General features: G+C 32.8%; 1 protein-coding gene and 1 non-coding gene across 2 annotated transcripts in view; one reads left to right on the top strand and one right to left on the bottom strand.

The window, feature by feature from the left end:
* LOC129944157 (leucine-rich repeat-containing protein 24) overlaps nt 1-26,727 on the bottom strand; it is a 137,533-nt gene that overhangs the window by 41,188 nt on the left and 69,618 nt on the right. Inside the window, exon 3 of the mRNA XM_056053368.1 lies at nt 2,677-2,735. The gene's annotated coding sequence lies outside the window, so the exon portion shown is untranslated. The remainder of the gene's footprint in view (nt 1-2,676; nt 2,736-26,727) is intronic.
* On the top strand, nt 18,827-18,899 carry Trnak-uuu (transfer RNA lysine (anticodon UUU)). Its single transcript has one exon. It is a non-coding gene; the product is annotated as a tRNA-Lys (tRNA).

The raw sequence follows: 26,727 nt of genomic DNA, 5'->3' as shown, positions 1-26,727 counted from the left end.
AATTTTTTTTAAAGTTTTTAATTTTTTGTGCAAAAACTGTCAATTCGATTTTTTTCAAAATTTTACTAAATGTTGACAACAATATTTCTTGAAAGAATAAAGTAAATTAAAGCCAATATCTTAAAGTTTTGAAAAGATATTTGAGTCGACAATCAATTTTTACCAACTTTTATTAATTTTTGTTTAGCTTTTTATTTTTGTAAACAAAACTGTCAATTCGATTTTTCTCAACATTTTTCAGAATGTTGAAAACAATATTTCTTATAAGATAAAATAAGCTTGAAGCCTAAATTTTAAGTTTTTGAAAAGATATTTGAATCGAAATTCAATTTTTGCCAACTTTGAGTAATGTTTTTTTTAGATTTTTATTTTTTGTAAAAAAACGTGTCAATTCGATTTTTCTCAAAATTTTATCAGATATCAAAAACGTTATTTTTCGTAGCACACAATTGTTTTGGAGATGAAATAGTATTTTAGTAGTAAAATTTTAGAGGTGACAAATTTTTGTTTCAGTTTTTTGATTTATAAAAAAAACCATTAAATGTTTTTTTTTTCAAAAATTATACTTCTTTGATATCACGATACAATATATTATATAAAATTCAATTCCAGTCTCTTGCATTTTTGGTTCGTAAGATATTTAGGGTTAACCAAAATTTTCACATTTTTTTCAAACTGCTATAGTAAAAAAAACCACCCACGCAATTTTCTTGAGAGCCGTTTCTGCATCTTTCTGCTTTATTATCTGTATAACAAAATTTATTTGAAATCGATATCTCTTCTGGGTTTTGAGCTATGGACGACGAAAAAAACGTTGCGAACGTATGGACGTACGGACATACGGACATACGGACAAACGGACAAACGGACATACGGACGTACGAACGTACGTACACACGCACGCACAGACATCTTTCTAAAAATCTTTTATTTCGACTCTAGGGACCTTGAAACGTCGACAAATGTCAAAATTTTCAATTTGACAAATCGGACCCATTACAATAACTTCTTATGGGAAGGTAAGAACATACACATGAAAACATCGACCCTTGAGTGTAAATTCTAATTGTTTTATTTTCACCTTTCAATACACATTAATCACTTCCACTTTGGTTCATCATTCTAAAAAAAAGAAGTAGTTCATATAAACGATACTTAATACAAGAAAAGTAGGCGGATACCACACCCTTTGGTGGGTTACCTAATGTTTTTGATTTTTTTTCTTTGTATGCACATCGGCTACTTTCAATTAACTTAATTTAATTTTTCTATTACTTACAAGCGTTAATTTAACTTATACTTCGTGTTAGAAAGAGGGTGTATACCACGCCCTTTGATTACAATATTTTTGTGTCTAGAATATTTTTTTCTTCGCAAATGCACACCTAACACTTTACTAAATTTTATTATCCTATAACGCTTGAAGTAGTATTTTTATCATGCACATGAAGTGTACTTTTGTGGGTATATAGCACGCCCCTAAATCGAAAATCTCAATTTTTAAATTTTACTTTTCTTTTCACTTCGAGGAATACTTTTGTTCCAAATTTTAAGATACTACTATGTCGGGAAGTGCTTCATAATTTCGACGATCATTTTTATGTAATAAAGCCTCAAAATTAGGCATGGTTTCCAATTTCAATTTTCAGCTTTGGAGTTTTGTAAAAATAGAAAATTCAATATACAGAAACGAGCAATAATTTTCAATTTTGAAAGAAAATTGAATAATGGAAAAAATTATTCACAATTTAAGTTAAAAAATAATTAGTCTTTAGTTTAATTTGTTTCTGACCCAATTTTTTACACTCCGTGTAACAAATGGACATTCTACATTATTGAACATAATTTTTTTCATCATTGCGAACAACATTTTCAATTTTTTATTTAATTTTCAGAAACTACTAGTTCTTCAATAGCAAAACAAAAATTTGTTTTGGAATTTCAATAAAATCACTTTTAATGTAAAAGGCTCCAAAAAAGCAAGTCAATGATGACTCTCAAAAGGTAAAACTTTTGTTGGAATTGATATTCATATGTTTGAAATATGGATGTTCAATTTTATTTTATTATAATTGTGATTGTGAGTATTAATTCAAACCCACACGTGTATCCTTTTTTCGAAATGAAATGAACATCGGGTAATAATTATTGTTGATTGATTTTGTTGTAAACGTGATTCAATATAAAATTACATTTATCATTTTAATTGAGTTGTAATTGTTTTTCATTAATTTTTATTCCCCTATTGAGGTAATACTTGATATTTGATTAAACAAATATGATATCTTAAATATATCACTGGTATAGGAAAATAAGGAAAAGAATATGACCGATGGCGCACAGTAAATTCAATAATTTATATAATTGAGGTATTTATTAGTTAGTCAGTTGGACTTTATCACGCTATACACCTAGCTAACAAAATAATCACCCAAATATTGTTTTTTGAAATGGAACAGTTCGTCCTTAAATAAATTATTAATTTAGGTATGGACATTTGCCTTACCTTATTCTTGTTAATGTTCAATTGATTTCTTGATTAGATTTTTTTGGGTTTAAGTGTCCTGAATTCAGGTCACAATGCAAACTATCAACTTAATTTCGCAGAACCAAAAATGAGGACACACACCAAAATATAGATTTATTGATCATTTTGTATTGATTAAAAAATCTTACCTTTATCCCAAAAGTAGTTTTAGGCACCCTCGTCTCTCTGTTGAACTTGTTACTTCTTCCTGAAAATATTTAGAAAAAAAAAAACAAAAATAAAATAAGAGTTTGAGAGTATTAAAAATAAACATTCTTTTATAGAAGACAATGTATATTATGTACATAAATCATTAAGATACGTCAAAAGAAGAAGAATCAACGAACCAACCAACCAACCAACCGACAAGAATAATTATAAAACCCTTTTTGGTCTTATAAGCTGACTTAACAGATGAACAAACATAAAGCTATACCTCCTAAGATAGGTATGCTTTGGTTAGAAATTGAGGAGAAAGAGACTTCATTTGATATTTTTCAACTTCCTTGACTCTCCCCAAGGTACACTAAAACCAATACCACAATAACGTCCTTTTCGTTTGAGGTATAGTCTTGAAAAGATATAATATCTTTTATTCTATCATCGAAGATATCAGATACGATTATCAGAGACTTTTGAATAATTTATTGGATTTGCATGCGAATGATGGCTAAAAAAAAAATATTAAAGAGAAGAGAAGAGCTTGTGCTGTGCTTCTGTAGCTTGTGCTAGGTTTGCTATATGCGGTTATCTTCCATAAATATAAATATATATAAAGCTGAAGACAACCAAGCATAACGAAAGTATCAGTTTGCAACGCAAGGTTGAGTTGCAGCTGCTGCTGGAATGGATCATCATCATACTATATCAAAGATGCTGCTCCATCTCCTTACGTCTATATATACCTTAGCTTCAGATTGCTCCCCGAACTCAACCTCGATAACCATTTTCTGTTGGTTGGTTGACCTTAGTCGATTGTGATGAAGAGTAAAGTTATATAGATTCTTCGATTACTATTTTTATTAATCCAATTTTTTTGCTTCATCGTATCGTAATCGATATCAATATTTTCATCTATAAGCGTATCTTTATCTATAGCTTCATGGTTGTTTGTGGTTGTCTTCGTCGTAGTCGTCGTCGTTGTCGTCTTTGGAGTTTATATAGTAAAAAGTTGGAATAAAATGCGGTCTTGAGAGCGAGATATCGTTTACGTTTAGTACAAACATTTTACAAGATGAAAACTAACTTTTACAGAATTTTCAAAGGCTATAATATTATAAATCTAATGATTTCATTGAAAATATAATAAATGCGTAACTAATGGATTCCATGTTAGAAAGGAAAAGGTATTAATTTGAAAGTGAGTATTTTACTTTCGATTCTATTGAGTATAGCGACGCCACTTGACTTGTTATAATAATGGAAACATACTTCGTCAACCAATCGAATCTGCTAAATTCTTTGTGACAGTAGATCTGTCAATATTTACAGATAATTGTGAAAGCAGATCTGTCAACGTTGACTTTGGAAACTTTCGAATAACTATTTGGTAGACGGACGGGAAACCTATATAAAGGGTTTTTTGGCGCCCCATGGCTGCCATTTCGTTTTGGCAAAATCTGTCAAAGCTTTTGTTTATTATTCAGTTGCTTATGCCAAATCATCACGGCAAGTTACACAATTAACAGCACGTTCAAATGATAAAACTATAGTAACAAAATGAGTGTTCGTTAACGCAAACTTTGTGCGCATTGCGTCCATTTTACGTAAGACGTGGAGGCCCTTCACAGTCGACGAAACGTTTGTTGGCCAAATCTGAGACGACCGGTTCAGTAAACAAGCAGCCAACACCAACATCCACACGTTCAAGGAAAGCAAAATTGATGAGAACATCGCCGCGATCCATGAAAGTGTACAGCAGAACCCGGGGCAGTCTATTCCTCGCCGTGTACAAGAACTCGGCCTTTTGCAGACTCAAATTTTGCGTTGGGACTTAGGCCTACAAACGTACAAGATTCAATTGTCCCAGAAGCTCAAAGTTCATGACCAGAGACAACGCCGTTTGTTCGCTGACTGGGCTTCGAATCGTTTGGAAGAGGACCCCAATTTTGGCTACTAAACCATATGGACCTAGATGACATGTAGTTCCAGCAGGACGGCCGCGGCGCTACTTGTCACACAGAAAACGCAGCAATTTTAAAATCATCAGTCAAATATTATTGTGAATGAATCGCTATTTATTTTTTATTAATAAAGCCATCAGTAATAACTCGTGTAGCATTCAACGGATTCCATGGGTCGGCCTTGTTTACTGTACAGCCCGAAATTAAGTAAAGGTATGTAAAGGGTTTTCAAAAAGACGTTCAATTTTGAGACTGTTTTTTTTTTGACAGCTGTTATTTGAAACTGTAGTTTGTTGAAATTTAAAAAGAAATTATAAGGCCATTACTGAAACTGTCACGATACACTCTCAAAACCTATTAAAAATGGAGACAATTTTTGAAGTCACATTTCGCAAAACTAAGCACCTTTCGACCGTCAGCAGGGAAACTGGTGGAACAGTTTGTGCAGCTGAGACTTAAAATTGATATAAGCTGGGAATTTTTCTGCTGTAGAGCCCTGGATTATTTGATACAAAGATTTAGGTCCGCACCAAAATGATCTGCATTTTAATTGAACCTTGCAAGCTAAGTTAATAGGTAGAATTGAAGAATTTGGGGCTCGGAAAATCCAAAATTGATTGTTGAAAAACTTTTGCATTCTCAAAGTGTCACTATTTTTGTGCGTTTTTTGAACTAGCGGGAGGTGTGTGTGGACCTTACTTATTATAAAATGAGGCTGGTACAACTCTTACGTTGATTGGGCTGAGCTTCCGAACTACTATTAATAGTTTTCTTTCTGGAAGAATTGACATTGCAAGAATTTTACAGTACAGTACATACAAATTTTTGAACTATGCAAAAAACTCATGTATTTTTCTCATCTAAAAATGTCTATGCTTGTATTCTGAAATACTGCCTGTCTACGCTTTATTTCAAGTAGTTCTGAAATTCGACAACAAAAGGGCATAAGCAATTGTAATAAAGTTTGTGTGTAAAACATGACAAGTGTTTAATCCAAAATTAACAACAATTCCCTAAAAACACGCCTTTTTGGGGTGTGTAAAAGGATAAGTTTATAAATAAAGCACGCATTTCCATGATGATCGAAAGCTCAGCATTTATTTTACTCCCACTTCCTGACAAACCTACATACATATGCGTATACATATATACCTTACTCTCTATAAAACATGTTAAGGATTCAACTAGGCGGGAAGGCAGACATCCCCACTAACATATATATCGAAACTTTTCCCAGAAAATACAAAAGATATAACAAAAAAGACACGACCATTTTTTGATATATTACTATACTGATTTTGTTATCATGCTGATGAAGATTATATTATTAAACCCCTAACGAAGGCAATGTAATTAAACACGTCCTCAGGGATTCGCCTATACTATATATTTTGATCTTACTTAATATGTATATAAAAGGAAAGCAAGAGGAAGTAGTTAGATATATAAAACTTGTAGATATATAACAAAACTAATTTAACTTTAACATTTAATTTATTATCACTCTGTAGCATCTGGATTTGTCAGTATTTTCCACACCGACAAATCGTCATCCTTCTTTCACTTGAACTTTCCTTCTTTTTATCCAATGTATGTAAAGCAGTAATCAACTATTCTACAATCCTTTGAGAAACTAAGTTCTTTCTAATGACATATATTCACATTTCTCATTAAGTTTTCAAAAAATAAAATAAAAACGAAGTCAATCAGAAGGTCATAGGGTGGATAAACATTTGATTAGAGACTCTTGCATATAGATGGAGGGTATCAATATCTAATGTCTTGCTATCCTCTATGAAGGTAAGCTCAGATAGTTATGAATGTAGGTTTGTCTTTTCATGATAACAATAGTACGTGAAAAAATCCTGTTCATAATGCTTCAAATAACAATTAAACACAAAATAAAAATTGCAATTTTTGTTTCAAACAAATAACTTGGGGGAAATATGAGCAATTTTAAGAATTTCCGAAACATTCCAATAGTCACCTTTATTCCAACAATAAACTATTTATTTAAACAACATGACATGGATTCTGACAAAAATACATACATACGTACGTTTGGTTTAATAATTAAATACTGATTTTTCAGTATGATTTTTTTTAAATTGCATGTTCGTTATTTGGAATGCAGTTAAAAACAATTTCCATTAAATAATTTATTTAATTAATAGTTAATGAACAACAATTTTTTCCAATAGGATGACATCCACACTGATAGCTTCCCATCCCGTACGATTTTTCTTGCTTAAAATAGGATAATAGCTAAATCCTTTAAAATATCTGTCTATATTTTTTTTTTACTCGGGTCGTTCTTGGGAGAGCCCAAAAGTAAAAGAACAAAAAGAGGCTGGGATGCGACCCACACTGATAACTTTTCATCCCGTCTGCCGATTTGCCTTGCTTAAAAGTTTGTCTATTTGAGTCGAAAATCATTTTTTAAAAACTTTTGTTAATTTTTTTTCGGTTTTTAATTTTTATTACAAAAATTGTCAATTCGATTTTTTCAAAATTTAACTGAATTTGACAACAATATTTGTGAAAGATAAAAGTAAATTAAATCCAATATCTCAAAGTTTTGAAAAGATATTTGAGTCGAAAATGAATTTTTACCAACTTTTATTAATTTTTTAAAGGTTTTTTATTTTTTGTAAAAAAAACAATTCGATTTTTCTAAGAATTTTATTAGATATCAAAAACATTATTTTTCGTTGCACAAAATTGTTTTGGAGATGAAATCATTTTTTGGTCGCAACATTTTCGAGTTGACGAATTTTTTTTCAGTTTTATTGATTTATAAAAAAACCATTAAATGGATTTTTTTTTCAAAAAATATACTTCTTTGATATCAAGTATCAATATAATATATAAAATTTAATTCAAGTCTCTAGCGTTTTTGGTTCGTTAGATATTTAGGGTTAATCAAAATGGTTACCTTTTTTTTCTAACTGCTATGGTAAAAAAACCACCCACGCAATTTTTTTTGAGAGCCCTTTCTGCATCTTTCTCCCTTATTATCTGTATAACAAAATTTATTTGAAATCAATATCTCCTCGAGTTCTTGAGGTATGGACGACGAAAAAACCGCCGCGAACGTACGGACGTACGAACGTACGAATGTATGTACCCACGCACGCACAGACATCTTTCTAAAAATCTTTTATTTCGACTTGAAACGTCGAGAATTGTCAAAATTTTCAATTTTACAAATCGGACCCATTACAATAACTTTCTATGTGAAGTTAAAAATGTAAGTGCCAAAACATCATATTCTACACCTAATGAGACACACCGAGTTTTTTTAGATTAAAAAAAACAATACTTTTCATGCAAATTGCCATTCCTCCGTTTCTTTCGAAGGTGTTTGAAAAAACTATTCTGGGGCAGATCAAAAAATATTTTACAATTAACAACCTGTTAAGTACCTGTCCGTCTGGTTTTCGACCTAAGCGCAGCTGCAAATCTGACTTACTTTTTGTAACTGATGAAATAAGAATGGCTATGGACAGTGATCATGTTACATTGCTTACACTGTTAGATTATTGAAAGGCTTTTGATACTGTTAACCACTTAATTTTTTGTAGAAAGCTGCGAATTAACTTTGGGTTTTCTTTAGAGTCCTGTAAGCTTGTTCTTTCGTATCTCAGCGGAAGGCAACAATGCGTGGTGGCCAATGGACACTCGTCCACATTTCTCAATGTTTTGAATGGAGTGCCACAGGGATCTATCGTTGGACCAATCCTCTTTTCACTTTACATAAATGAGTTACCACAAGTTACTAAACATTGTTTAATTCATCTTTATGCTGATGATGTGCAGCTCCTGATAAGTCGACCTTTTGGGGCTAAAAATGATGCCGTAGCTTCAATGAATGAGGATCTGCTCCGCATTTCACAGTGGTCAAAAAAGAACGATATCCGCCATTAACCCTGTCAAATCTACATTTCTCCCCATTTATCGCAAAAACTTTGATCTTTCGGGTTTAAACCTATTGAAACTTGACGACGAAACCATTGATTATGTTAACCCTGCTAGAAACCTAGGAGTAGTATTCAATCGCACATTCACTTGGGACGACCACCTTAATAGTGTCATTGGTAAAGTCTATGGAAGTCTCCACCTTCTTCAAGTCACTCGAAATTTCATCCCGATCAAAACTAAACTGCTAGTTGTTAAGGCCCTTATACTACCAATTGTGTTGTATGGGTGTGACATCTTTTGTAAACTAGACTGTGTGACTAGCCGCAAATTGAATGTGGCTTACAACAATATTGCCCGCTATATTTATAATCTACGTTGTTATGATCACATATCCATTTTTGCGCTACGGATTTCTGGTTGTAGCTTAGACAGTTTAATAAACAAGGTCTTTTGCTTTAATATTACCCCGATACAATTTTCTTAACACTGAGCGTCAATTTTTTATTCATATTGTACTCCTTTGGAACTCTCTCCATCGTTATGAGCAGAATAAAAGCATAAGTAGATTTAAATTTTTAGTTTTCAACTATTTGGCAAATAATTTATGAAAAATTTCCTCTTTTTTATATAAATATGTAAATAGAAGTCTTAGTTATATAATTTGTATTCAAATTCTGAAATAAATATAAAGGCTTGCAACACTTTATAAGACTCATGTCCTACCTTGTAATCGATTTTTGAAATAAATAAAATACAAAATACAAAACTTTGATCCTGAACTATAAAAGCTGCAATTTTGGCAACAAACAAAAAATAACTGAATCGGGTTTTTTGCCCAAATTTTGGCCCACGTGATAATTTTTTGAATTCTGTTGAGTTTTTTAGTAATGCATTTTTATGTAAAATACTCATTTTTCAGTTTGAAGCTTAGCTCGACTTTTTGCCTTCAATATGAGTTGTCACAATATGAAAAAGAATATTAAAACAAAAAATAAATCTTTCCAAAGTATTTAAGTAAGCAACTAATAAGGTAATTTAAAAAGTAGAATTTTCTCTTTAATATATTAATTCTAGAACAGTTGAACTACATCATGAATTTTGAAGTGGTTGATGTGATTTAAAGAATACATTTAAGAAATGTTTGTCAATATGGTGCTTTTTATTTAAACTGCTCTAAAAATTTCAGGACATTCTCAAGTCTTAAAAAGTGCAATCAAATATTTTTTTCAACATCACTGTTATCCATCAGTAAATACTTGTAAAAGTCTATTAACTGCTTGATGGGCATGAAATTGAAAATTAATAGATTCATCCTTGTGACGAACGAGCTGTGTATATAGGTAATAATTTTCTTCAATCATCAAACATGTTGATTGGATCCTTCTCCTTCAACATAATGACGTCATCATCATACATACTTTATATAGCTTCATACATTCATGATTGAAAATAGAATGTATCTTATTCGGATCTGTTCATATATGTACATGTACTCGTACACTAATACCTATGCCAATAGAAAATTATATATTCCCAAATAAAATTGAATTATTTTCTCATCAACTCAATGACCTTGATAATCAGCTAAATGAAGAGCCGTCGTAAAGCAATGGCGATGATGATGATGTTGATGATAGAAGCAATATATAACTAATTATGTGGATATAAGGACATTATAAAGGAAATTACATAGTTCAATACAATGAATATTAATTATGCATCTTATCTGTACAGAATATGCATTTGTAGTAGTTAATTAAATTTATAAAATTAATATTTATTTAAGCTTATATACACAACAAAACAAATAGTTTTAGTCCAAGAATTGAAGAATAGAAGAAATTGATGTTTTTTAGAATCATATGAAACATTTGAACAATTTTCCTCCTGGAATATCAATTGAAAAATCATCTGTATGTACAGCACTATAATCAACTCTTGATATCATCTAACAGTCGGTCATCGACATAAGTTCATTCTCCTTTGTCGACCTGAGGGAATAATAACACAAAGTGATAGCAATAGTTTTATTTTGATACTGGACGATTATTACATTGTATTAGTATGCTAGACAAATTTTCTATCACATTTGAAATTATCCTTATTAAGGAGCCAATATTTTATTTTTGAGAGTTGAATGTCCTCTAAACTAGAGTGCTATAAAAGGGATATCCAATAAGAGGTTTCATTTTGAAAACCATAGCGACGTATCGAGCCCTGGGTCCAATACGGTCGCCCAGCAGAGTCAGTAATTAGAACAACCATTTATCGGCTTATAACCAGTGGATAAAGCGATTTCTTAGAGACACTGTAAACAGTGCGCACCGAAAACGATATTGCCGCTGTGGAGCAGAATATCGACCCAAATGATTCTATATACTTTTTAGCAGATTTTGGAAAACTATCTTGATTTTTTGAATTACAACGCCTAACGCAAAGTTGGGCTGAGAGACATGGCTTCCAAGGTTTTGTGCTTTAACACCGTTCGAACATTTTTTTGTGGGGTTATGTTTTAAAGTGCACATAACAACCTTTAAAATGAGCCCTAAACAATAAATATTGGACTTCAACAAATCTTACTACCATTAGTAACTATCTAATGGATTCTTATGGAAATGGTTTCCGGTAGTATACCCTGATTTTGCAAAAGCATTTGATATGGTAAATCACTCAATTTTGCTATCTTAACTTGAAAGCTTAAGTTTGCATTCAAATTTATTGAAATGACTTGTTCTCACTCGTAGAACTCAGTATGATCGTATTAATAACATTAAATCGAAAACTGTGTTTATTATTTCTAGTGTCCCACAAGGAAGCCATTTAGGACCCTTCCTGTTTTTGATTTTTATCAACGATATTCCTAAATATTTCAATAATTGTATATGTTTAATGTATGGATGATCTCAAACTTTTTCAAAGCATGAAATCAGTTTTAGATTATCAAGTTGCGACATAAACAGAAGTCTTGTATCAATACTTGCCTTTACATGAATATCAATCAATTATTCTAAGGTCTTAAGCAGGATTGATGATAGACTTATAATATGTTGAAGTTCTTTAAGGTTGATTTGCGAGCATTTATCTTGTTTCAACAAGATGGCGCTACATGCCACACAGCTCACGATTCTATGGCCATTTTGAGGGAAAACTTCGGAGAACAATTCATCCCAAGGAATGGACCGGTAAGTTGGCCACCAAGATCATGCGATTTGACGCCTTTAGCCTATTTTTTGTGGGGCTACGTCAAGTCTAAAGTCTACACAAATAAGCCAGCAACTATTCCAGCTTTGGAAGACAACATTTCCGAAGAAATTCGGGCTATTTCGGCCGAAATGCTCGAAAAAGTTACCCAAATTTGGACTTTCCGAATGGACCACCTAAGACGCAGCCGCGGTCAACATTTAAATGAAATTATCTTCAAGAAGTAAATGTCATGGACCAATCTAACGTTTCAAATAAAGAATCGATGAGATTTTGCAAATTTTATGCGTTTTTTTTTTTTTAAGTTTTCAAGCTCTTAAAAAATCACCGTTTATTATGTCATCTGGTCCTACAGATTTAAATTGTTCGAAGTTGTTGAGAGCCTAGTGTAGCGTGTCTCTTGTGACCAGATCTTGTGGATATGTTTTATTGAAGCTTAAGCGAATATGATTGTTGCAAGCTGCGGTTAAAAAAATACCTGGAAATTGAGTATCCAGTAGTAAGCTCAGTGATTCTTCACTTAATATTGTCCAGGAGCCATCTGCATTTTTCAGACAGCTTTTTATCGCTGGATTAGTTGAAAGAATTTTTCGGAGCCTAGAGACATCGGAAGTTTCTTCTATCGATTCACAAAAGGATCTTCTGAAACATCGCTTAGATTTCCTTACTGTTTTCTTATAAATGCTTAGGGATTATTTGTAAGATTCCCAGTGAGCGGCTAGTCTTGTTTAAAGAGTTAAGTAAATATATTCTCTCCATTGTGGTTTCTTCCTCTTTCCTATATTCTATAAGTAGACAAGCAATTTGTAAAGATCTGTTCATACCTATGGTGAGGTCATTGACAATGTTGTCAATTTCACTAGCGTTAGAGGAAGTAGTCCTGATTTTTTTTAAAGTTAAAAAAGTATCACTAAGTATTCGCAAACATTTTTACTCTCACGTGATTTTTCGCCGTTCGGTTATTTTGTTATATCATAATTTCAAAGGAATTTGTATACCAATGCCCCACAAACAACGAAGGACCTTAATGATATTTAGGTTAAATATGGAAATAAGCCATGAACACATACATGAAAATGATATGTCCTTCAACCGTAGCAGAAGTGGTCCTTTAGCTGATGACGTTTTTTTAATGTTAACGGCAATTACAATGAAATAAACATCAATTAGTTTCTCTAAAAAATATTGTTTTTTAACATATGAAAATGTGGCTTGGAAAATTCTGTATATAATTTTCTTATTGGTGCAAAAAAAAACAATCAATTCAAATAAATTAATTGGATTAAAACTTGGAACAATCTCAAACCACTTATATAGAAATTGTTCCTAATTTATTAGAAACGAAAACGAAACAAAAACACACAAAAATAAAACAATTTTTAAACTTTTATCTTCTTGAATTCAATTTTCATCTTTAAAAGAAAAACAATCCTTAGCTGTTCCTCAATTCTACCATCATCAACAACAGTAAGTCAAAATTACGACAAAAGAAAAACTCTGATTGAAATTCCCTCAACCAGAAAAAAAAATTGAATTATGCGTGCGTGAAAAATGTTCCTATCCAAATTTAAGTAAGTCTTCTTGAATAAAAGTAGGTATCTCATCGAAAACAACAAGTAGGGCTGAGAAACAAAAAATATTTTAAAATTTCCATCAATCTAAAAAAACCTTCTTAATGCCTTCAAGCCCATTCATCACTTATACAAATGTATATTTCCGCGAGTTTAACATAGAAGAAATACAAAATATATGTACGTCGGTTTCTCTTTTTAAATATTTTTCAAGGTAGAGTAACTCAAACACATGAATTTTTGAAAATAGGTTTTATCCTGAAAATTCAACGAAACCATTAACTTTGACAACAATTGTAACTTTTTTTTAAGGCATGTGTAAATTACAGCCATCTTATTCTTAGTTATTTATTTGTTTTTTATTTTGTAGGATCTTTATTTGACTCTATATCTTTTTCTTCTTCTTATTTTCTTTTGTGTTTTGTAGCTTTGTCTTTCAGTCTTCTTAATATTAAAGAAATATAATAATAAAATGGATAATATACACTTGACATCTTGATGGGGTAGGTATATAGCTATGTCCTTAAATCGTTTTGTCTTTTTCTTTTCTGCGACTTGCGACAGGGCATAATTTATTTTAGGCTTTTGCCATTTAGTGTCTTTATTCCTTAGCGCAATAAGATATAGAGAAATAAAACAGAACACAGAAAGTGAAGACAGTTCTTGAGGGAAAGTAAAAGTATATACGTAAATAAAGTAGAGGTAAAAAGATAAATATTGTCTAAATGAGCGTAAAGTAGCAAATTAGGAAAGGGATTTGTTTGAATTGAAGATATGATGTTTTAATATAAAATGAAACGAAGACGAAAAAGAAGCCTTTAGACAACATAGACATGACAGTAAACATCACGAAAAGGGAGAGAGAGATGGGGTGCATATATAAGTAAGTTGGTATACAATAAACAGACAATTAATTTTTCATCATTAAGAAATTACTAAATTGCTAAACCCAGGCAGGAAGATTATTTTATTTGAAAAACAAACTTGAAGTTTCATAATAATTATTGGATGTTTATTTAAAACTTAAGATAATGATGTCCTTGTGCAAAAAAGTATTTATTTCACAAAGCTAAATTATAATAAAGAATATTTAAATGGTTGTTGAGGATTGGAGATTTAAAAAAAGGGGAATTAATGTTAAGGATGGGCTTAGAAGTGAGATATAAAGGATTAGAGTGTTTGGTTTTCGTTTCAGGGTCTATAATAAATTAATTTTAAAGAAATTTGGTTTAAAAGGTTTTAAGTTATTTTTTATTCGTATAATTTTATTTTGAAGATTTTTAAAATAAACATAAAATTGCATATTTATCGTACTTTTGTCAGTCAGCTGTTCAGTTTATTTTGGATTAATACTCATCTAACAAAAATAGTTTAATTTCTTTTTCAATTTTGATTGATTGGGGATTGTATCCATTAGAATAAATAATAATCATTCATTAACTTTATAAGCTAATGCAATGGTAGCTAGATACAACAATGGTATGAACATTTACAATTTAAAACTGATGTAGAGTGGCAATCAGCAGATATCAAAAAAATTGAGTTTCCAATTCTAATAATAACTATAATTAAAAATTGTAATTTTGAATATTACATTTTACATTATTTTTTACAGTTTGGACAGGATCATGATAAAAACATAACAATTAAGCTCAAAATTTTTAAAGTACCATAAATAGTTTTGAATAGTCTGCCGTGGAAAGCTAGTCATACACTTTTTACAAAAAGAATTTAAAATTAGCAGAAATTTGATTTTTCAATGGTTGTTTGTTAAAGAATCGAGATGCTAAGGTAGTGTAACAATGAGAAAAATGTGTTTTACGAGCTACGTGTTTATTGACAAGATAAAAAACCCTAATTCAGTTTAGTTGAGACTTTCAAAAACGGTCTTAAAAGATATATTTTACGGGTAACCAGCATGAAATAAGATTTAATAGTTATCCTTAAAGTTAAAGTTTCTACATACATCGTTTACAAAAAGAAGCATGAAAATACAGATTATATGAAAATGTTGATGTTTTTTTTTCAATTAAAATAAGTTTGTGAACACAAAAATAGTTTCTAAGACATTGGAGATCTTCATATTTTACGGACTCCACTTAAGGTCAGAAGATGCGGGGTAATTGAAAGCTATGTAATCTGCACGAAACCAGTTGAGAGACCACTTTACTGAAACTTGAAAACTGATTCGATGTAAACTAAGAAAAAAAAGAAGAGGACCAAGAACAGATCCATGAGGAACTCCATATTTTTATAAAAAAGAGTTTCAGTTATATTGCTATTTATGGACACTTTTTGAATGCCACCTTTTAGATATGACTTAAGACATTTAAAAATATCACGCCTAAAACCTGCGTTATTTAATTTTATTAGCAGTAAGTCTAAGTAAGTCTATCATGCCAAATCATTTTTTTTTTTCAGATTAAAAGATATTCAAATAAGTCTAATCTTATTAATATTAAATTACAGGAGAGATGTCTCGAATTTCGTGTGCACGTACGTTAATTTGTTCGAACTCCTATGCCTTTGTACGCTTTGGATAACATTTATTATTTTTAAATTACGATTTTCCGATTAGTTTTTATGACCTTGATTCAAACCCTACTAAAAAAAAAAACATTCTATGACGGACGTAATGTTCTTCGTGATATTACTTTTCAAAAAATCGAAAAAAAAATCGTTTCATAAAATTCGTGATGTTTTCTCTAAAAATATAAATTCTTTTTTCGACATTCAGTTGAAATATTTATAGTATTTCATTAAGATTTCAAAAAACTGAACCATTTGTGCTAAAACGGTTTCTAACAAATTCATCGTCTAAATAATTTTATTACAAAATATAAAAATTGTTTTGAAAGGTTAGTTCTAAAACATATGGTAAACAAAATTAACTCCAAAGCTTCATCATATAAAGTCACATAAAAACTTTAATACAAATTCCAGAAGCTAAATTATAATACAATTCAATAACTGAAATTTAAAAACCCAGTTTTTTTTAATCCGACAACGGATTCAGGCTGGTCAATTGCCTTGCAGCCATCAGAGATGCCGCCTCTGAAGTCCTAGGTTTCACACGGCCACCACAGCGAAACCCCTGGTTTGACGATTATTGTCAGAACGCGCACGCAGCGAAACAAGAGGCATACAAAACGGCGCTGCACAAAAGGACTAGAGCTGCTCGCAAGCTCTACGAGCAGAAGAGGAGAGAGGAACACCGTCTTCTTAGATGGAAAAAAAGAGAGCATGAGAAGCGCGCGATCGAGGAGATAGAGGGATGTCATAACAGGAATGAGGTTCGTAAATTATACCAAAAGGTAAAAAAAACCTCCCAAGGGTACCAGGCAAGAACCGAAGCCTGTAAAAACGATCAGGGGAACATCGTAGTAAAACCGCAGTCGATGCTGAGAATATGGAAAGATCACTTCTCCAAATCATGTAACGGCGATGACGAACCGAATTCCGCTGTAAGGAAGATAGAACCACTCAACCTCGTCGACGCAGATCAACAATTCCGCCTACCCGACCTTGACGAAGTGAAGATAGCTATATCTAAACTAAAGTCAAACAAAGCTGCTGAAGCTGACGGCATCGCTGCCGAACTATTCAAAGCAGCAGGTGATGACTTGGTACGGAGCATGCACCAACTCATCTGCAAAATATGGTCGGAAGAAAGCATGGCCGATGAGATGAGTGGAATCTCAGCATAGTGTGCCCGATACATAAGAAAGGAGACCCTCTAAACTGCGCCAACTACAGAGGCATCAGTCTCCTTAACATTGCGTATAAGATCCTCTTTGCCGTATTATGTGAACGTCTCCCTTTATCGATCTTAAAGCCGCGTATGACAGCATCTATAGAGAAGAGCTCTACCGAGCAATGTCTAGTTTTGGCATCCCTGTCAAACTTATCCGTTTGTGCATAATGACGATGGAGAATGCACGCTGCTCTATCGAGGTCGGAAAAGATCTTACCAATGTATTTGATGTCAAAAAAGGTTTTAGACAAGGCGATGCACTGTCATGCGACTTCTTCAACATCGTCCTGGAAAGAATTGTGTATAACTCAACCGTCAACACTAGAGGCACAATCTTCCAAAGGTCCATCCAATTACTCGGATACGCAGATGATATTGACATAATTGGAAGATCAAAGCGTGATGTCAGTGGAGCGTTTTTGAGCATTACGACGGAAGCGAAGAAGATGGGTTTAGTGGTCAATGAGGGCAAGACCAAGTATATGCTGTCATCAAAAAAGGACACTGAACGACGACGTCTTGGACAAAACGTCACCATGGACAGCTATAACTTTGAGGTAGTTAAGGACTTTGTCTACCGAGGCACCGCTATTAACACAGACAACGACACCAGCGCTGAAATCAAGCGAAGAATAACTCTTGCAAATCGCTGCTTCTTTTGACTTAGAAAGCCATTCCGAAGTAAAGTCCTCTCTCGAGTATCTAAAATCACCATCTATAAGACACTCATCATCCCGGTTCTCATTTAAGGCGCTGAGGCCTGGACCTTGCCAAAGAAAGATGAGAGCATTCTAAGCTTCGAGAGAAAAATTCTTCGGGTGATTTTCGGTCCCGTACGCATAGATGGAGAATGGAGGAGAAGATATAACGACGAACTGTACGGGTTTTACAGCAACTCTGACCTAGTTAGCAGAATTATAGTCCAACAGCTTAGATAGATGGTAGGTCATGTAGAGCGAAAGGGCATCAACGCTCCAGGCCGGAAGGTCTTCGAATCCAATCCAGTAGAAAAAGACCGCGACTCAGGTGGCGCGTCTAGGTGGGAGACTACCTCAACCAACTTGGCGTGCGAAACTGGGGACAGCTAGCTAGGGACCGAGCTGGCTGGAGACGCTTGTTGGTTGAGGTTCAGGTCCGCCCGGACTGTAGCGCCAGCTTAAGTAAAGTAAGTAAGTAAATTTTTTTTAAAACTCATTTTGTCAAATAAAAGCTTTTAAATAAAGAAATCTATTTTTAAATATTCAAATTTCAAAGTATTATCCAATTTTAATTATGTGACAAACACTCTTTACACAAACAGCTTATACAAATTCTTAAAACTGCACAGAAATAAGTTGTTTAAATATTTTTGCACATAATACACAGTTCCTAAGACTTCTGTTTTTCATTATTTGAAATACTCGCTTATTCGAGTGAACTTCTTTTTAAAGTGATTTACTTGAGACTTAAGTAACGTCCAAGTAATAATTTTTATAAATAAACAATATAATATAGTTTTTAAGATTATTTCAACGTTTAAAAATAAAATAAAAATATCAAATTCAACTTTGCCAAATTTTAAAAAAAATTGAAAACACCTCACGTTTTGTTTAATGTTATCGTAGACACAAAATTCCAGAAATTACCTCATTCTATTGCTTATTTGATGCTAATATAAAACTATTATTATCTAAATCTTAAAAAATACAAACAAATGTTGCCTTTTTTTAATTTTAGTGAATTTTCATGTGCCCGGGTAGCTCAGTTGGTAGAGCGTTGGACTTTTAATCCAACGGTCCAGGGTTCAAGTCCCTGCTCGGGCGGTTCTTTTTTTTAGAATAATAATCGAAACAAAAAAATAATATGTCATATGCTTGAAATCATAGGAAGATTAGTTGTTGTTTAGAACTTGGAGAAGATCAGTAGAACACTGTTTTTGTTGTTGAAAGAATAATGATAAAGTATAAACAAATATAAACGTAAACCAATCAGAATCCAACAAGATATTAAAATTTCAGTATATACTCAACTGGAAAGAAGTTAAAGAGGACAGCACCAGTTAAAAATATATAACTTCCCAAGCTAAGAACAAAGTGGATCAACATAACCATCTTTTAAAGATGAGTTAGTTAAATTTTTGAATTCTGGACTTTGAACTCTCTGTTATCAATTAAGTACTGCGCAAACAAAATTCCATGCATTTTTCTTCATTCAGAATCCATATTTTTGTTATTGTCTGTACTGTATTAAAAATACAAATTTTTGGTGTAGCTCTTACCTAAATATGATGAAAGTAGATTTATAAAAATCAATTTGAATAAAAGACAATACAAGACATAACTGAAATCAACTCTTTAAATGAGTTAAAGAAATAAATTCGTTAACCTCAAGACCTCAAAGCCGAGTTTTTGTTTTACCTATGCTACAAATCTTGTATACATTTTTAAAATATTAATCATTGGATAACGACCTAAATCTTTAAGTTCCATTAAAAAAAATAGATAACAAAAACGTGCACTCTGGCGTATACGCATGATTTTTCAATTGAGTTTTTCTTTTAAGTTTTACTCTTATTTTTGTTTAAGAATGTTAAATTCTTTTACGCACCACACAACTAACTCAACCCAAAACAACGACTTTCAAGCCAACTAGCAAATACTTTCACATCATTTGTAAGTTTTATGTACAAATATTCCCGGAACTCTGTGAAACATCTAAAAGAAGAAAAATACACATACAACTTTTGTCAGCCTTACAAAAACCACACAAATCCACCAAAGAAACTAACTTGATGTTTTAATTTCTTGTCTAATTAAACACAAAACTTAAAAGTTGGTCGGGATATACGAGTCTTGAGTACATTCACAGTATTCACATTCAAAAAAAATAACTTTGTTGCTTTCCTTTGTGTGTGATATATGTAGTAAAAGATTGCTTCGTTTTGAAGAGGAAATGGAGTGTGTTGGAGTTGGTATACTTATATGATAGAAACTTATGATACAGCTTGAATGAGTTGAAGAAGTTTTTCAACAGAACCCTTTGGCTAGCTAGCACATCATCCTCACTATCAACACGATGACAAGTAGAACGCGAAAACAACAAAGCAAAATAAACGAGTAGCAAGGAAATTTAGAAAACTTTTATAGTGAAAATAGCTTTGAAGATTTTCTCTGGAAAAAAACACAAGTCTGAAAAGTCCTATTCACTTTTAAGTGAAACACATCAACTCTAAGACAAGATATAAGAACTTATTTACCATATACATATCACAAAAGGATTTGATAAGATATTCATGCGAGAAAATAAAACTAGCTTTATTTTGTATTTATGTTTTTTTTTTAGGCCAGGTCATGACATTTTGCGTTTTTTTCAGGAATAAAATTAAAATATTTAAATTAAAGTTTTAAATTTGTGATATAAAAATGTAAGTTAAGTGCGTGTTTACTAATCCTTGTGATGCGATAAAAAAAGAACTAACATTTTGAATGGCAATAACTCGTCGTTTATAACCACTCCTGGAGCTCGAGCTCATAAAAATAAGTTTAACCTATACGTTAACCCTCTTTAAGGCACTAATTTACTGTAATTATTATATTTTTTACCTACTTTTCTGTTGAGTGGGTGGAAACACACCCTATCAAACTTATCCATGGTGCAAAATGTGGGTGGTCCATTCCATATATGCTTTGGTTTAAGTATATACCTAAATATATTGTTGAATGTTTGTGATTTGAAACTGTCGACACGAAACTCCAGAGTAATTAATGACTAAAGTGACCCGCTTAATGCCTTAATTTTAAGTTAGTTATTGTAATTCTTCTCAGTTGATGGTTTTGGTTTTGTGATTGATTGATTCAACATTTTATTATAATGTATGAAAGAGAATGGATGTTATTCATTTATTCATATTATAGCACTTTTATATGGACTAATGACATGTAAGATATTTGAGTGGCATTTTATATAGATTTAAGGGTAAGAAAAAGAAATTGTAGGGAAACCCTAAAATAGCATAATAGCATATTTTTTGTATGGGAGGATTCTTGACCGGAGTTTGTATAAAAAAAGCAAACTATCTGTTGAGTATAGGGCGGGAAATGATATGTTAAATACCCAAACGAGCCAAATATATCTATGAACTCATAATGTTTTTTCTAACATGGGAAGATTGTACTTTTGTGAAATGGTCATTGTGACATGACAAAAATTCAATACAGAATGACTTGTATACCTTGGTAACTAGAACTTGTTGCTATAATTTGACGAAAATAGTGTGAGATTTATTTTTGTCTTTTAATAACTTCAACATTAAACGAATTGAGCAAGTGATGCTTTTTTTTCTTTTAACAGAAATTTGGAGCCTGAGATTTAAAACAATTATAGCGAAAATCAGTTTTACCATTATTAAGTTGCATTTTTTTAGGTTTTTATTTTTTTATAATACAATTATTCAATTGTTCTAAAAACTGTATAAGACACCAAAATTATTGTTCTTAAAGTAATATTATTTTCAGTTTATAAAATGTTAGGTTAGGTTAGGTTAATGTGGCTAGAATCCACACACTTAGGCCAAAAGAAAAGGCCCATTTTGATACCACATGAATCTAAAGAATTACTTCTTGCTAGTCGAACCATTTTCAGCTTTTTATAAAGCGAAGAAGATATTTGATATCCTTTTTAGCTAGTTCACTGGGATCATCAAAAGAGTAGTCTTTTAGATGAAGTTTGCGTCTTAGTGAAAAAGTAGGGCAAGTGCAGAGAGTTTCCTCTTAATTATAAAAAAAAATGTTTGTTGTCTGGTAAAATTGATGCATCGATGTGGACGAAGAAAGGTTTGTCTGGACGGTTTCGACTTTTCTTTATGTTTTTAAGACCCAAGAATTTTTAAATTGTAGTGTTTCGCCGGCTATATCTCAACACTGAGTTGAATTTAAATATCACTAGTCGAGAAGGTTTTGTTCTTGGAAATCAAATTGCAATTTTTTGATTGGTTTTAATAGTCTTAAGTCAAACACAACTTTAATAATAGTGTTTAACGTAAGGTTTTTGAGATATAACATTTTAAAATTCTTGAAACACGCACTGTACAAGACTTTTTTAGGCTATCAAAAATCATAAAGTAGTTTTCTGTCGATAAAATTTGTGGTGATTTTTTAAATCTATAATTTCGTTCTTCGATATTTAGTTGAAATATTTATAATTTTTCATACAATTTTCGAGAAATATTCAGGTTAGGTTAGGTTAGGTTATAGTGGCTGTCCAAGATGGAATAGGACACACTTAGGCCAGTTTAATGGCCCATTGTGATACCACATGAATCTTGAGGCTTCCTTTTAAGCTCAATGGAACCAGCTTGAGTCCCTTACGAAACGTGAAAGGCTGATTATACCGATATGATTTATATCGTCTAGATCGTTAAAGAAGAATTCTCCTAGGTAATTCTTGCGTTTTCGAGCTAGAGCAGGGCATGTGCAGAGAAGATGAAGAACCGTTTCTTCCTTTTCCTCGTCCATACAGCTTCTGCAAAAGTCATTTGAGAATACGCCTAGTCTCGTGGCGTGCTTTACTATTAGACAGTGTCCGATTATGACACCTATTATCGAGCTGATATGCGATCTGCTTAGAGAGAGCAAGCACTTTGAACGTTTTAAATCCAGTGTTGGCCAGATGTTTTTTTTTGGCTTGACACGTGGTGATGTTGTTCCACCTGGTGCCTGCCCTCCTCTCAGCGTCTTGAGTTAGCGTCTTGAGTTTACAAGTAGCGATAGGTATGCCAGTACTTGCCAAACGTGGTAGCATGGGCTGTACTGTACCGTTCCTGGTGAGTTCACCTGCCTTAAAGTTACCTGGAATGTCTCTATGGCCCGGCACCCAGCAAAGGTGAATATTAAACTGTTGCACCATCTCCATTAGAGATGATCGACAGTTATGGACTGTTATAGAGTCTGTAGAGACAGAGTCCAGAGATTTGATAGCGGCTTGGCTGTCAGAGAAAATACGGATATCAGATGTTGATATCACGTTTTCTTTGAGCCAAGACAAGGCTTCCTTAATCGCCAAAAGTTCCGCCAGGAACACGCTACAATGATTGGGAGAATGAGAGACTTAATTTCAGTCGTTCAGAGTACACACCTCCACCAACCCCTTCTTTGGTTTTTGAGCCATCTGTGTAAAAGTGGATTGACTCATCCTCCAAGAATGTCCAATCCTTCCAAAAAGATCTGGTAGGTATAGAAATCTGGAAATTTCTGTCGAATTGTAGTTGGGGGATGGTGTAGTCTGTGTGCTTTAGAATTGATTCTTAGTACCTTAGAATTACAGAGTGGCCAATGTTGTTGTTAGTCCACTGCGACGAAGCTTCGAGGCGAATAGCAGAGCTTGCAGCTATTTGTTTTCTAAATATGTCAAGAGGTGTAAGGTAGAGCAAGGTGTCCAGTGCCGCAGACGGGGTCGTGCGAAGCGATCCGCTTATACATAGGCAGGCTGAATGTTGGACTTTATTTAACTTATCCCTGTTTATACCTTTCTCTAAAGCAGTCCACCATACTGCCACACCGTACGTTAAAATCGGTCTGATTACCGATGTGTATAGCCAATGCGTGAGTCTGGGTTGGAAACCCCATTTATTACCAATAGATTTTTTGCAAAAAAAGAGAGCTACAGTACCTTTTTTGACTCTTTCCTGTACGTTGCGTTTCCAATTTAGCTTTTTGTCTAAGACAAGACCTAGGTATTTAGCCTCGTCTGAGAATTTTAATTGGATTCCTTTAATATAAGGAAGGTTGACAAATGGAATTTTGTATCTCCTCAAAAATAAGACCACATCGGTTTTGTGTGGGTTAACACCCAGTCCACACCGATCAGCCCAAAGTATAAGTCTGTCCAAGGCATTTTGTAAGAGTTCTTTTAGGATATTAAGATGCTTTCCTGAAACTGCTATACCAACGTCGTCTGCATAGGCTATCACACTGAAACCCTTCGCATCCAGACTGGTTAGGATTTCATTCACCACTAGGGTCTAAAGGAGAGGGGATAGAACACTACCTTGCGGTGTCTCTCTACTAACGAATCGTCTCCTAGAAGAATTGCCCAGTTTTGAGTTAATTATTCTGCTAGTAAGCATTAAATGAATTAACTCCCGAAGCGAACTTTAGTGATGTCAGTGCAGGTATGATTGCAGATGTGTCCACGTTGTTAAAGGCACCTTCGATGTCAAGCAAAGCAACCATAGTGAACTCTTTATGATGGAGGGAATATTCGATGGTGCGTACTAAAGTGTGTAACACTGTTTCCACCGATTTACCCTTACAGTAGACTGTTGAGACGAAGACAGAAGTATTGTATCGGTACGTGCCCTTAAATGGATATCAATAAGAAGGAATGATGATAGACTCATAGGTCGTAGATCTTTAGGATTGGCTTGGGAGCATTTACCTGCTTTAGGTATAAAAACAACTTTAACTTCTCTCCATGCCGAGGGAACATGGACCAAGTAAAGACAGCTGGTAAAAATTGCCTCAAGGATTGGTGCAATTATATCAGAAGCTTTTTGTTATTCGGGAGAAATATTCAATTAATCCTAAAAAAACGCTGAACCATTTGTGCTAAAAAACACTAATAACTATTGATTATTGCCAAAAACTTAGTATGATACTTAAAAGATTTGAACTGTACCTAGAAGATAAAGATTTGTACTTTTCGCAATCATCAGTTAGTCTTTAAAACACCGTTTTCTGTTGTATTTAGCATTTTTAAAGGGGTCGTTTTAAAAAACTCTGATATGATAGAGTAACATTAAGGAATAAGAAAGGACTTAGAAGAATAGTTTTTTTTTTTAAAAAAAGGTAAGTTTACAAAAATTAAGTTTATCAGTTCTATAACTAAAGAACACAAAAATTAACTCTTGAACTCTATTAAAATGTCAAATTCTAATTAAATATTTTTTTTCAAGAAATAACATACTGCAAATACTAAATTATTTTCGAATATGAGGTTTCATTTTGAATAGAACGCTGTTTGAGCAGCTTTCACTCTTTAAGCTGTAATCTTTTGATATTTCAAAACTTGGTCACTATTAGAACTTTCCAATACAAGCTTCAAGAACGTACTGAAATTGGCTACAAGAGCTGTTAAGAGCTGCAGTTTCACTTCGTATAACTAAAGATCTTTTGAGTCGTCTGAATAGTGAAGCACATTCTTTTCTGGGAATAGTCGAAGTGGCAGTGATATAAAAGCTGTTGGGGCAAATGATGCTTAAATTTCAATTATTGACTGCCTACTTACAAAAACTATCAGGTCTAACATTTTAGGAGAAATGTGGGCCGGATTCCAGTCCCTACTTTTCTAATAATTAATCAAAAAATTTATGACGACGCTAATACATCTATAACCTTAAAAGGTTCGTATTATTTTTGTCCAGGAAGATGTAAAACCAGTTATTAAGTAGAGTGGCATTAAATGTCATCGCGTCAATTTCGAGGTTCTCAAAAAGAATAAGAAGTTTCGAAGTATCAATAGAGTATATTTGAAAATGCACTTAAAAAGGTTTTAGTATGCAAATAAATATATATAGGTATGCAAATAATTAAAAGACGAGCCAAATGAAGCGGATATCTATTTTTGTTCTGTATGAGTGCCTAATTAAAAAAATTATCTTCCCAAATATGATTAATTCTGTAATTCGCAAAACCTTTTTCCTTTTTTTTCTTTAATTCTATATTTTCAAAAACTCCATCCTTAGTTCGTATAAACGGCAAAGTTAAGAGTGATATATTCTCACCATATAATCATCATAATATGTGAATGTAAATATAGGCTCACAAAATATTATACCCTCCTCACATAATTCTTCCAATTTTAAAACCACAAAAACTTTATCCCAACATTTCCATATCATCATATAAAACGTATACCTTCACTTGAAAGTGATTAGGTTCCACCAACTTAAAACCGCCCATTCTCTCTTTGAAACCTCCCCCGTCTTCAACTTGTGATGCATTACGTGAACGATATGAGATTCCCTTTGATTTGCATAAATATACAAGACATACAAAACATACATTAGAACATCGTACTAACATCAGGAGCAGCAATTAAAAATGATGTTGACGAAGAAGATGAAGATGACGATGACGCACGATGATGTGGATGGCGTCTTAAGGGCGGACTTGTTGTAGGACGAATTCTATCATTAAAAAGACGATGAACTTCTTGCTTTGTAGAATTTTATGTTCTGTCTTCCATCATTATATTTATGTAATGTAAGTAAAAGAGTTGCAGAAGTTGGGTGTTTCTTCACAAGATGGAGTGTGTGTAAGGTCGGGAAATGTTGGAGCAATACTTTCTTTTTTTTTGTTCATTAGGCACTTGCATTGGAGGTCATGTGTTGGTGTTGCAAAAAAAGCCTTCCAAACTTCATAGGTCTTTCCTATACTTTGCCTATTTATAATGTAATCCCTAATGTTCAGTTTCAAATTTTAAAGGGTTTTTGAGAAATTTCAAAAACGGCTGTAGCGATTTTTATGAAATTTGATGAAAACTGAAGTTTCAAGTGTTATAAGATCGTGTGAGTAAGAAAACACAACAAAGACGTCTTCCTTAGTAAATTTCTTTAAATGCAACTGACATAGAAGAGTTCTCGCAACCGACCGA

This window comes from Eupeodes corollae, chromosome 2, assembly GCF_945859685.1.
Source record: "Eupeodes corollae chromosome 2, idEupCoro1.1, whole genome shotgun sequence".
NCBI lineage: Eukaryota > Metazoa > Arthropoda > Insecta > Diptera > Syrphidae > Eupeodes > Eupeodes corollae.
The sequence above is the reverse complement of the archived record's forward strand: the minus strand, read 5'-3'. Positions and strand labels throughout refer to the sequence as shown.